The sequence below is a fragment of the Schistocerca gregaria genome, unplaced genomic scaffold (assembly GCF_023897955.1).
Source record: "Schistocerca gregaria isolate iqSchGreg1 unplaced genomic scaffold, iqSchGreg1.2 ptg000169l, whole genome shotgun sequence".
Taxonomy (NCBI): domain Eukaryota; kingdom Metazoa; phylum Arthropoda; class Insecta; order Orthoptera; family Acrididae; genus Schistocerca; species Schistocerca gregaria.
Window position 1 is genome coordinate 2,266,697 of NW_026061724.1, and position 12,397 is coordinate 2,279,093.

Consider the following 12,397-nt stretch of genomic DNA (forward strand, 5'->3'; position numbering starts at 1 on the left):
ACTGCTAGAGGTTCAGTTTATTTAAGTTCATATCATTCTAATTTTTTTGTTTTTATGGTTTTGATTTTAATAATTATGCTTTATTGTTCATTTGCTACATTAAGTCTTCTTTCTTTTTATATTTTTTTTGAGGCTAGATTAGTTCCTACTTTACTTTTAATTTTGGGTTGGGGTTATCAACCTGAGCGTTTGCAGGCTGGTGTTTATTTAATTTTTTATACTTTGGTTGCTAGATTACCTTTATTATTAGTTTTATTTAAGGTTTATGATTTTTCTAATACTTTATATTTTCCTTTATTGGTTGATTTTGGTTCTTATTATTTTATGTTTTATGTATTTATAATTTTGGCTTTTTTAGTTGAGATACCTATGTTTTTGGTTCATTTATGACTTCCTAGGGCTCATGTAGAGGCCCCTATTTCAGGTAGAATAATTCTTGCTGGTGTTTTATTAAAGTTAGGTGGTTATGGTATTTTTCGTGTTATAAAGGTTATTTCTTATTTGGGTTTAAAGTTTAATTATTTTTGATTGTCTTTAGGTTTATCTGGGGGTGTTATTGTAAGATTTATTTGTTTTCGTCAGGTTGATTTAAAGTCTTTAATTGCATATTCTTCTGTTGCTCATATAAGAATGGTTATTGGTGGATTGATGACTATGAATTGATGAGGTTGTGTAGGTTCTCTTTCTCTAATGGTTGGTCATGGTTTATGTTCTTCTGGTTTATTTTGTTTATCTAATATTATTTATGAACGTTTAGGTAGACGAAGATTATTAATTAACAAGGGTATAATTAATTTGATGCCAAGAATGGCTTTATGATGATTTCTTTTAAGATCATCAAATATGGCTGCTCCTCCTTCTTTAAATTTGGTAGGTAAAATTAGATTATTAAATAGAATTATATCTTGATCTTCTTTTAGATTCTTTGCTTTGATTTTTTTTATCTTTTTTTAGAGCTGTTTATACTTTGTATATATATTCTTATTCTCAGCATGGGAATTATTATTCTGGTGTTTATACTTGTTCTCTTGGTTATTTTCGTGAATATCATCTTTTACTTTTACATTGATTGCCTTTAAATATTCTCTGTTTAAAGGGTGAATATTTCTTTGTTTAGTTTGCTTAAGTATTTTAATTAAAAATATTGTTTTGTGGAATCAATGATATGAAGTTTTTCATCTTAGGCCGTGAATTTATTTTCTATTTGTTCTTTGAGTTTTTTTTCTTTGTTTATTTCGAGAACTATAATTTTTATTTTAGGTATTTATTATTTAATAATTGATTATAGAGTTTTTGTTGAGTGAGAGCTTTTCAATTTAAATGGTTCTATAGTTGTTATAACTTTAATTTTGGATTGAATATCTCTTATTTTTATATCTTTTGTAATATATATTTCTTCTTTGGTTATTTATTATAGAGAGGATTATATATCTGGTGAAAAGAATATAAATCGTTTTATTACTATTGTTTTAATATTTATTTTTTCTATAGGTTTTTTAATTATTAGTCCTAATTTAATTAGAATTTTATTAGGTTGAGATGGTTTAGGTTTAGTTTCTTATTGTTTAGTTATTTATTATCAAAATGTAAAATCTTATAGTGCTGGTATATTAACTGCACTTTCTAATCGTATTGGTGATGTTGCTATTTTAATTTCTATTGCATGAATGTTAAATTTTGGTGGTTGAAATTATATTTATTATTATGATTTTATTTCTAATTCTTTTGAAATAAAGCTCATTACTATATTAATTGTTTTAGCAGCTATAACTAAGAGAGCTCAGATTCCTTTCTCTTCATGACTTCCTGCTGCTATAGCAGCTCCTACTCCTGTTTCTGCTTTAGTTCATTCTTCTACTCTTGTTACTGCTGGTGTTTATTTATTAATTCGTTTTAGACCAATATTGGATACTTATAATTGTGGTTGATTTTTACTTTTAATTGGTTGTATAACTATATTTATGGCTGGATTGGGCGCTAATTTTGAGTTTGATTTAAAGAAGATTATTGCTCTTTCTACTTTAAGACAACTTGGTTTAATAATAAGAATTTTGGCTATAGGTTATCCAAAGCTTGCATTTTTTCATTTATTGGCTCATGCTTTATTTAAGGCATTATTATTTATATGTGCAGGTTCAATAATTCATAATTTGAAGGATTCTCAGGATATTCGTTTTATAGGATCAATTGTTAATTTCATACCTTTAACTTCAGTTTGTTTTAATGTTTCTAGTTTATCTTTGTGTGGAATACCTTTTTTAGCGGGATTTTATTCAAAGGATTTAATTCTTGAGATGGTTTGTTTAAGATGAATTAATTTTTTAATTTTTTTTCTTTATTTTTTTTCTACTGGTTTAACTGCTTCTTATTCTTTTCGTTTGTTTTATTATTCAATATCTGGTGATAATAATTTTTATTCTAGATTTTCTTTTGATGATAAGGGTTATTATATTTCATTTGCAATAATTGGTCTATTGTTTGTTGCTGTTTTTGGTGGTAGTCTTTTATCTTGATTAATTTTTCCTATTCCTCATGTGATTGCTTTACCTTATTATTTAAAGTTTTTAACTATTACAGTTGTTATTTTAGGTGCTTATTTAGGTTATCTTATTTCTAATTTTGATTTTTCTCATAATTTATTTTCTTTAAGTATACTTTCTTTTGTTAGATTTGCTGGTTCTATATGATTTATACCTTTTCTTTCAACTAAGTTTATTAGATATATTCCTTTAAAAATAGGTTATTATTCATCTAAGTCATTTGATTATGGTTGAGGTGAATTACTTGGTGGTCAAGGTTTATATAGATTATTTATTTATTTAATTGGTTATATTCAAGGTTGATATGATTCTAATTTCAAGATTTATCTTTTAACTTTTATTTTTTGAATATTTATTTTGGTAATATTGTTTTTCGTTTACTTAAATAGCTTATAATTAGAGCGTGACACTGAAGATGTTAAGGAAGTATTTTTACTTTTAAGTATTTATAAATATAGATATATTATTTTTACAGTGAAAATGTAATGTTTTATTTAAACTATATAAATTTTAGAAATGTTAACGGAGTTTAACCGCTAATATAAAAAGTTAGCAGCTTTCATATTGGCTTTACATTTCCTTAATTGGAACTATTATAGTTCAATTATATTATTAACAGTAATACGCCTCTTTTTGGCTTCAATTAATAAGAATAAGGGTAGTACATACCAATCTTCCAGGTCGAAACTGACTGCAATATTTCGCTTCTTATTCTATTTAAGGTTGATTGATAATATCAATACTTTTTGAATGCAACCCAAATGTTATATTTAACTACAACCCTTTATTCTGCTCATTGTAATGCTCCTTGGTTTCATTCATGGTATACTCCTCCTAATAGAACTAGAATAAAAAATATTGTTGATACTGTTCAGATTATAATGTCTGAAGTTTTAAAAATAATTACAATTGGTAGAATTAGTGCAATTTCTACATCAAAAATTAAAAAGATTACTGCGATTAGGAAGAATCGTATTGAGAATGGTATTCGTGCTGATCTTTTTGGATCAAACCCACATTCAAATGGTGATCTTTTTTCTCGATCATTAATTAATTTTTTTGATAGTGTTGTTGCCAGGATTATAACAATTATTGGAATAATAAATCTAATGAAAACTCTTGTTGATAGAATTAAAATTGATTTCTTGATTTATATCAAGCTTTCTGATTGGAAGTCAAATGTACTATTTATACTAGAAAAACAATTATCTACCTCATCAATAAATAGAGATATATAAGAATAATCATACTACATCTACGAAGTGTCAGTATCATGCTGCTGCTTCAAATCCAAAGTGATGTCTTGGTGAAAATTGATTTATTGAGTGTCGAAGTAGACATGTTGATAAAAAGATTGTTCCAATAATTACGTGTAAACCATGGAATCCTGTTGCAACAAAGAATGTTGATCCATAAACTGCATCTGCAATGGTAAAAGGTGCTTCTCAATATTCATATGCTTGAAGAATTGTTAAGTATAGTCCTAATAACACTGTGAAGAATAATCCTTGTAGTGCTTGAGTATGATTAGATTCCATTAAACTATGATGTGCTCATGTTACTGTTACTCCTGATGCTAAAAGAATAGCTGTATTAAGTAATGGAATTTGTATAGGGTTAAAGGGTTGAATTCCTATTGGATATAAATAATTATATTAATTATAATATTTTATATTTAAATTAATAATTTTATTTATTATATCCAATCATAATAATATTAAATATCAAATTACATATTATTATATATATTATATTATAATAACCTATTTTAAGCTAAAAACATAAGTAGCTATAATCCTAGGTAAATAATTGCATTAAAATAATCAATTGATAATGGTAAGATGAACTTATAATACTTTAATTTCAATTAAATGTAATATATTAATATAAATTATTTATTATATATATATATATATATATATATAAATAAAATGAGCAGGATAAATTAATCCTAATTAAACAAAATAATACATAAAAGAATTTCAAAAAAAACTTTCGATTTATATATTAAATAAATGAAGTGCCTGATTAAAGGGTTACCTTGATAGGGTAAATAAAGTAAATAAAATTACCTTCATTAAAATTACATAAGATAGAATTAAAGTACCTCCTTTAGTATCAAAAACTAACGTGCATCATACACCTTAATGTAAAAAGGTAAGCTAAACAAGCTAATGGGTTCATACCCCATTTATAGAGGTATCAATCCTCTCCTTTTTAATGACCAACAACTCTACAAAACTTCTCTTCCTATCAACATTAATGATAGGAACGATCCTGTCCATTTCATCAAATTCCTGATTTGGGGTTTGAATAGGACTTGAGATCAACTTACTTTCATTTATTCCGCTCCTAACAAGAAATAAAAATATAATAATAAATGAATCATCAATTAAATATTTCATTGTCCAAGCAATAGCATCGACAATATTATTATTTTCAATTTTGCTGATTCAAATAAAATATCCCATGGGATGGGAAACAGAATTTATCCCATCAATAATAATTAGATCTAGACTATTATTAAAGATTGGAGCTGCACCTTTCCATTTCTGATTTCCAGAAGTTATAGGAGCATCAAGATGAAATAATTGTTTAACATTAATAACATGACAAAAAATCGCCCCAATAATGGTCTTATCTTATTGTATTCAATTAAGAACTTTTATTTGAACAATTATTATCTTAAGAATTATTATTGGGGCAATAGGAGGTTTAAATCAAACATCCTTACGACAACTTTTAGCATATTCATCAATCAGACATCTATGTTGAATAATTAGTTCATTAACAGTCAGAGAAAACATCTGAGAACTATACTTCATTATTTACTCACTATTAAGATTAATTATAGTTTTATTATTTAAGCAAATAAATTTATTTTTCATAAATCAAATTTATTCAGCCAGAAATATAAAAACCGAAATTAAATTCATAATATTCTTATCTTTATTATCTTTAGGTGGACTACCACCATTCCTTGGATTCTTACCAAAATGAATTGTAATACAATCATTAATAGAAAACAATATAACAACTATTATAACTATTATAGTTGTATTAACTACAATTACACTCTACTACTATATACGTATTAGATTCTCAGCTCTAATTATATCATACACAGAAAATTCGTGATCTATAAAGATAAAGTCCCAAAAATCAAGAATCATTCTTCCTATAACAGTAATAATTTCAACAATAGGATTGATTTCAACATCAACCTTAATTTCATTATACTAAGGACTTAAGTTAATCAAACTAATAACCTTCAAAGTTATAATTAAAAGAATAATCTTTTAGGCCTTAGTAAAATTTTACACCTCTAGAATTGCAGTCTAGAATCATAATTGAATATAAGACCTAAATATGATAAGAGAGAAAACATCTCATAAGTAGATTTACAGTGTACCACCTAAAATTCAGCCATCTTACCGCAAAAATGATTATTCTCAACAAACCATAAGGACATTGGTACTTTATACTTCATATTTGGAGCATGAGCAGGAATAGTAGGAACATCAATAAGAATACTTATTCGTGCTGAACTTGGCCAACCCGGATCTCTAATTGGGGATGACCAGATTTATAATGTTATTATTACAGCTCACGCATTCGTAATAATTTTCTTTATAGTAATACCTATTATAATTGGTGGATTTGGTAATTGACTTGTTCCACTAATAATTGGTGCACCAGATATAGCATTTCCACGAATAAATAATATAAGTTTTTGATTACTACCACCTTCACTAACCCTTCTTCTTACATCTTCTATAGTAGATAATGGTGCTGGTACAGGATGAACAGTTTACCCTCCTCTAGCAGGAGCTATTGCACACGGGGGTGCATCTGTAGATCTAGCTATTTTTTCACTGCACTTAGCAGGTGTATCATCTATTCTTGGTGCAGTGAATTTCATTACAACAGCAATTAATATACGATCAGAAAGTATAACTTTAGATCAAACACCTTTATTTGTATGATCTGTAGCTATTACAGCATTACTTCTCCTTCTTTCACCTCCAGTTTTAGCAGGAGCTATTACTATATTATTAACAGATCGAAATTTAAATACATCATTCTTTGACCCTGCAGGAGGGGGTGACCCAATTCTATATCAACATCTATTTTGATTCTTTGGACACCCAGAAGTTTATATTTTAATTCTACCGGGGTTCGGAATTATTTCACATATTGTATGTCAAGAAAGAGGAAAAATTGAATCATTTGGAACATTAGGTATAATTTATGCTATACTATCAATTGGACTAATAGGATTTATTGTATGAGCACATCATATATTTACAGTAGGAATGGATGTTGACACACGAGCATATTTTACATCAGCAACAATAATTATTGCTGTACCTACAGGAATTAAGGTATTTAGATGATTAGCTACATTATATGGAACTAAATTCAAGTTCAATCCACCATTATTATGAGCTCTAGGATTTATTTTCCTATTTACAATTGGTGGATTAACAGGATTAGTATTAGCAAATTCATCACTTGATATTGTATTACATGATACATATTATGTAGTAGCCCACTTTCATTATGTATTATCTATAGGAGCAGTATTTGCAATTATAGGAGGTGTCATTCAATGATATCCACTATTTACAGGATTAACTATAAATAATACATGATTAAAAATCCAATTTACAATTATATTCATTGGAGTAAATTTAACATTCTTTCCTCAACACTTCCTAGGATTAGCAGGAATACCTCGACGATACTCTGACTACCCAGACGCATATACATCATGAAACGTAGTATCAAGAATTGGGTCTACAATTTCTATTGTAGGAATCATTATATTCATTGTAATTATATGAGAAAGAATGATTACAAACCGAGCAATTATATTTAGAGCTAACATAAGAAGATCAACAGAATGACTACAAAATAACCCTCCTGCAGAACATAGTTACTCAGAATTACCATTAATCTCTAGATTCTAATATGGCAGATTAGTGCAGTAGATTTAAGCTCTACAAACAAAGGTTTGACCTTTTATTAGAAAATATTTATTAATGGCAACATGATCAAATTTATCTCTTCAAGATGGAGCTTCACCATTAATGGAGCAATTATCATTCTTTCATGATCATACTATGGTCGTATTATTATTAATTACAGTAATTGTAGGTTATGCCCTAAGTTATATATTATTTATTGCCTATACTAACCGTAATATACTTCATGGACATTTAATTGAAACAATCTGAACAGCTTTACCAGCAATTACATTAATTTATATTGCCCTTCCATCATTACTACTATTATATTTACTTGATGATTCAGTAGATGCAATAATTACAATTAAAACCATTGGACGACAATGATATTGAAGATATGAATATTCAGACTTCATAGACGTAGAATTTGACACTTATATAACACCAGAACAAGACCAAGAAAATGATGGATTCCGACTACTAGATGTAGATAACTGAACAATCCTACCAATAAATACAGAAGTACGAGTATTAACAAGAGCATCAGATGTTCTACACTCATGAGCAGTTCCTGCATTAGGGGTTAAAATTGATGCAACGCCAGGTCGGTTAAATCAAGGAACATTCACAATAAATCGACCTGGATTATTCTTTGGACAATGCTCAGAAATCTGTGGAGCAAACCACAGATTTATACCAATTGTAATTGAAAGAACTTCAGTAAATTTATTTATTAAGTGATTATCTAAGATAATTTAAGGAGTTAGTTAAAATAAATAACATTAGAGTGTCAATCTAAAGTAACTAAAAAAAATTAGTACACCTTGAAATTCATCAGATGACTGAAAGTAAGTAATCGTCTCTTAAACCAAATAATAGTAAATTAACGACTACTTCTGATGGGGAAATTATATCCAAATCCCTCAAATATCCCCTCTTATATGATTCTCACTATTCATTATATTTTCAGCTACATTAATCTTGTTTAATCAAATAAACTTCTTCTCATTTAAACCTAACCTTATTAAAAGAGCAGAAAAAGGAACAATTGAAATAAAAAACTTAAATTGAAAATGATAACAAATCTATTCTCAACATTTGACCCATCAACTAACATCTTTAATTTATCATTAAATTGAACTAGAACATTTCTAGGACTATTATTAATCCCATCACTATTTTGACTTACACCATCACGAATTAACTTTATCTGAAATAAACTAAATTTAACCTTACATAATGAATTTAAAACACTTCTTGGACCAAAATCATTTAATGGAACAACATTCATTTTCATCTCAATTTTTATTATAATATTATTTAACAATTTCATAGGATTATTCCCTTATATTTTTACTAGAACAAGACATTTAGCATTAACATTTGCAATTGCCCTACCTATATGGCTAAGATTTATATTATTTGGATGAATTAACCATACTAATCATATATTTACACACCTTGTACCACAAGGTACACCGCCTGCATTAATATCATTTATAGTACTAATTGAAACAATTAGTAATGTTATTCGACCAGGTACATTAGCAGTACGGTTGGCAGCAAATATAATTGCAGGACACTTATTATTAACCTTATTAGGAAACACAGGACCATCTATAGCAATAAACTTAATCTCATTACTTATTATTGGACAAATACTTCTATTAATTCTAGAATCAGCAGTAGCAATAATTCAAGCCTATGTTTTCTCAATTCTAAGAACTCTATATTCTAGAGAAGTATATTAAACCTATGTTAACAACTCACTCAAACCACCCATTCCACTTAGTAGACTATAGACCTTGACCATTAACAGGAGCAATTGGAGCAATAGTCCTAGTATCAGGACTAGCAAAATGATTCCACCTATTTAATATTAACTTATTCATAATTGGATTTGGAATTACCCTACTAACTATAATTCAATGATGACGAGATGTAGTACGAGAAGGAACATATCAAGGATTACATAGAGGATTTGTATCAATTGGATTACGATGAGGAATAATTTTATTTATTGCATCAGAGGTATTATTTTTCGTTTCTTTTTTTTGAGCATTCTTTAGAAGAAGATTAGCACCAACAATTGAACTAGGAATACTATGACCTCCCATAGGAATTCAACCCTTTAACCCTATACAAATTCCATTACTTAATACAGCTATTCTTTTAGCATCAGGAGTAACAGTAACTTGAGCACATCATAGTTTAATGGAATCTAATCATACTCAAGCACTACAAGGATTATTCTTCACAGTGTTATTAGGACTATACTTTACAATACTTCAAGCATATGAATATTGAGAAGCACCTTTTACCATTGCAGATGCAGTTTATGGATCAACATTCTTTGTTGCAACAGGATTCCATGGTTTACACGTAATTATTGGAACAATCTTTTTATCAACATGTCTACTTCGACACTCAATAAATCAATTTTCACCAAGACATCACTTTGGATTTGAAGCAGCAGCATGATACTGACACTTCGTAGACGTAGTATGATTATTCTTATATATCTCTATTTATTGATGAGGTAGATAATTGTTTTTCTAGTATAAATAGTACATTTGACTTCCAATCAGAAAGCTTGATATAAATCAAGAAAAACAATTCTAATTCTATCAACAAGAGTTTTCATTAGATTTATTATTCCAATAATTGTTATAATCCTGGCAACAACACTATCAAAAAAATTAATTAATGATCGAGAAAAAAGATCACCATTTGAATGTGGGTTTGATCCAAAAAGATCAGCACGAATACCATTCTCAATACGATTCTTCCTAATCGCAGTAATCTTTTTAATTTTTGATGTAGAAATTGCACTAATTCTACCAATTGTAATTATTTTTAAAACTTCAGACATTATAATCTGAACAGTATCAACAATATTTTTTATTCTAGTTCTATTAGGAGGACTATACCATGAATGAAACCAAGGAGCATTACAATGAGCAGAATAAAGGGTTGTAGTTAAATATAACATTTGGGTTGCATTCAAAAAGTATTGATATTATCAATCAACCTTAAATAGAATAAGAAGCGAAATATTGCAGTCAGTTTCGACCTGGAAGATTGGTATGTACTACCCTTATTCTTATTAATTGAAGCCAAAAAGAGGCGTATTACTGTTAATAATATAATTGAACTATAATAGTTCCAATTAAGGAAATGTAAAGCCAATATGAAAGCTGCTAACTTTTTATATTAGCGGTTAAACTCCGTTAACATTTCTAAAATTTATATAGTTTAAATAAAACATTACATTTTCACTGTAAAAATAATATATCTATATTTATAAATACTTAAAAGTAAAAATACTTCCTTAACATCTTCAGTGTCACGCTCTAATTATAAGCTATTTAAGTAAACGAAAAACAATATTACCAAAATAAATATTCAAAAAATAAAAGTTAAAAGATAAATCTTGAAATTAGAATCATATCAACCTTGAATATAACCAATTAAATAAATAAATAATCTATATAAACCTTGACCACCAAGTAATTCACCTCAACCATAATCAAATGACTTAGATGAATAATAACCTATTTTTAAAGGAATATATCTAATAAACTTAGTTGAAAGAAAAGGTATAAATCATATAGAACCAGCAAATCTAACAAAAGAAAGTATACTTAAAGAAAATAAATTATGAGAAAAATCAAAATTAGAAATAAGATAACCTAAATAAGCACCTAAAATAACAACTGTAATAGTTAAAAACTTTAAATAATAAGGTAAAGCAATCACATGAGGAATAGGAAAAATTAATCAAGATAAAAGACTACCACCAAAAACAGCAACAAACAATAGACCAATTATTCCAAATGAAATATAATAACCCTTATCATCAAAAGAAAATCTAGAATAAAAATTATTATCACCAGATATTGAATAATAAAACAAACGAAAAGAATAAGAAGCAGTTAAACCAGTAGAAAAAAAATAAAGAAAAAAAATTAAAAAATTAATTCATCTTAAACAAACCATCTCAAGAATTAAATCCTTTGAATAAAATCCCGCTAAAAAAGGTATTCCACACAAAGATAAACTAGAAACATTAAAACAAACTGAAGTTAAAGGTATGAAATTAACAATTGATCCTATAAAACGAATATCCTGAGAATCCTTCAAATTATGAATTATTGAACCTGCACATATAAATAATAATGCCTTAAATAAAGCATGAGCCAATAAATGAAAAAATGCAAGCTTTGGATAACCTATAGCCAAAATTCTTATTATTAAACCAAGTTGTCTTAAAGTAGAAAGAGCAATAATCTTCTTTAAATCAAACTCAAAATTAGCGCCCAATCCAGCCATAAATATAGTTATACAACCAATTAAAAGTAAAAATCAACCACAATTATAAGTATCCAATATTGGTCTAAAACGAATTAATAAATAAACACCAGCAGTAACAAGAGTAGAAGAATGAACTAAAGCTGAAACAGGAGTAGGAGCTGCTATAGCAGCAGGAAGTCATGAAGAGAAAGGAATCTGAGCTCTCTTAGTTATTCTAATTAAATTAGGACTAATAATTAAAAAACCTATAGAAAGAATAAATATTAAAACAATAATAATAAAACGATTTATATTCTTTTCACCAGATATATAATCCTCTCTATAATAAATAACCAAAGAAGAAATATATATAACAAAAGATATAAAAATAAGAGATATTCAATCCAAAATTAAAGTTATAACAACTATAGAACCATTTAAATTGAAAAGCTCTCACTCAACAAAAACTCTATAATCAATTATTAAATAATAAATACCTAAAATAAAAATTATAGTTCTCGAAATAAACAAAGAAAAAAAACTCAAAGAACAAATAGAAAATAAATTCACGGCCTAAGATGAAAAACTTCATAT

The 12,397-nt window shown here is 27.4% G+C and overlaps 2 pseudogenes; one reads left to right on the forward strand and one right to left on the reverse strand.

Moving 5' to 3' along the window:
* The first annotated feature begins 1,199 nt into the window (after positions 1–1,199).
* Positions 1,200–2,912, forward strand: LOC126302210 (NADH-ubiquinone oxidoreductase chain 5-like; annotated as a pseudogene).
* Positions 2,913–3,906: 994 nt separating this feature from the next.
* Positions 3,907–12,019, reverse strand: LOC126302236 (NADH-ubiquinone oxidoreductase chain 5-like; annotated as a pseudogene).
* Positions 12,020–12,397: the final 378 nt, after the last annotated feature.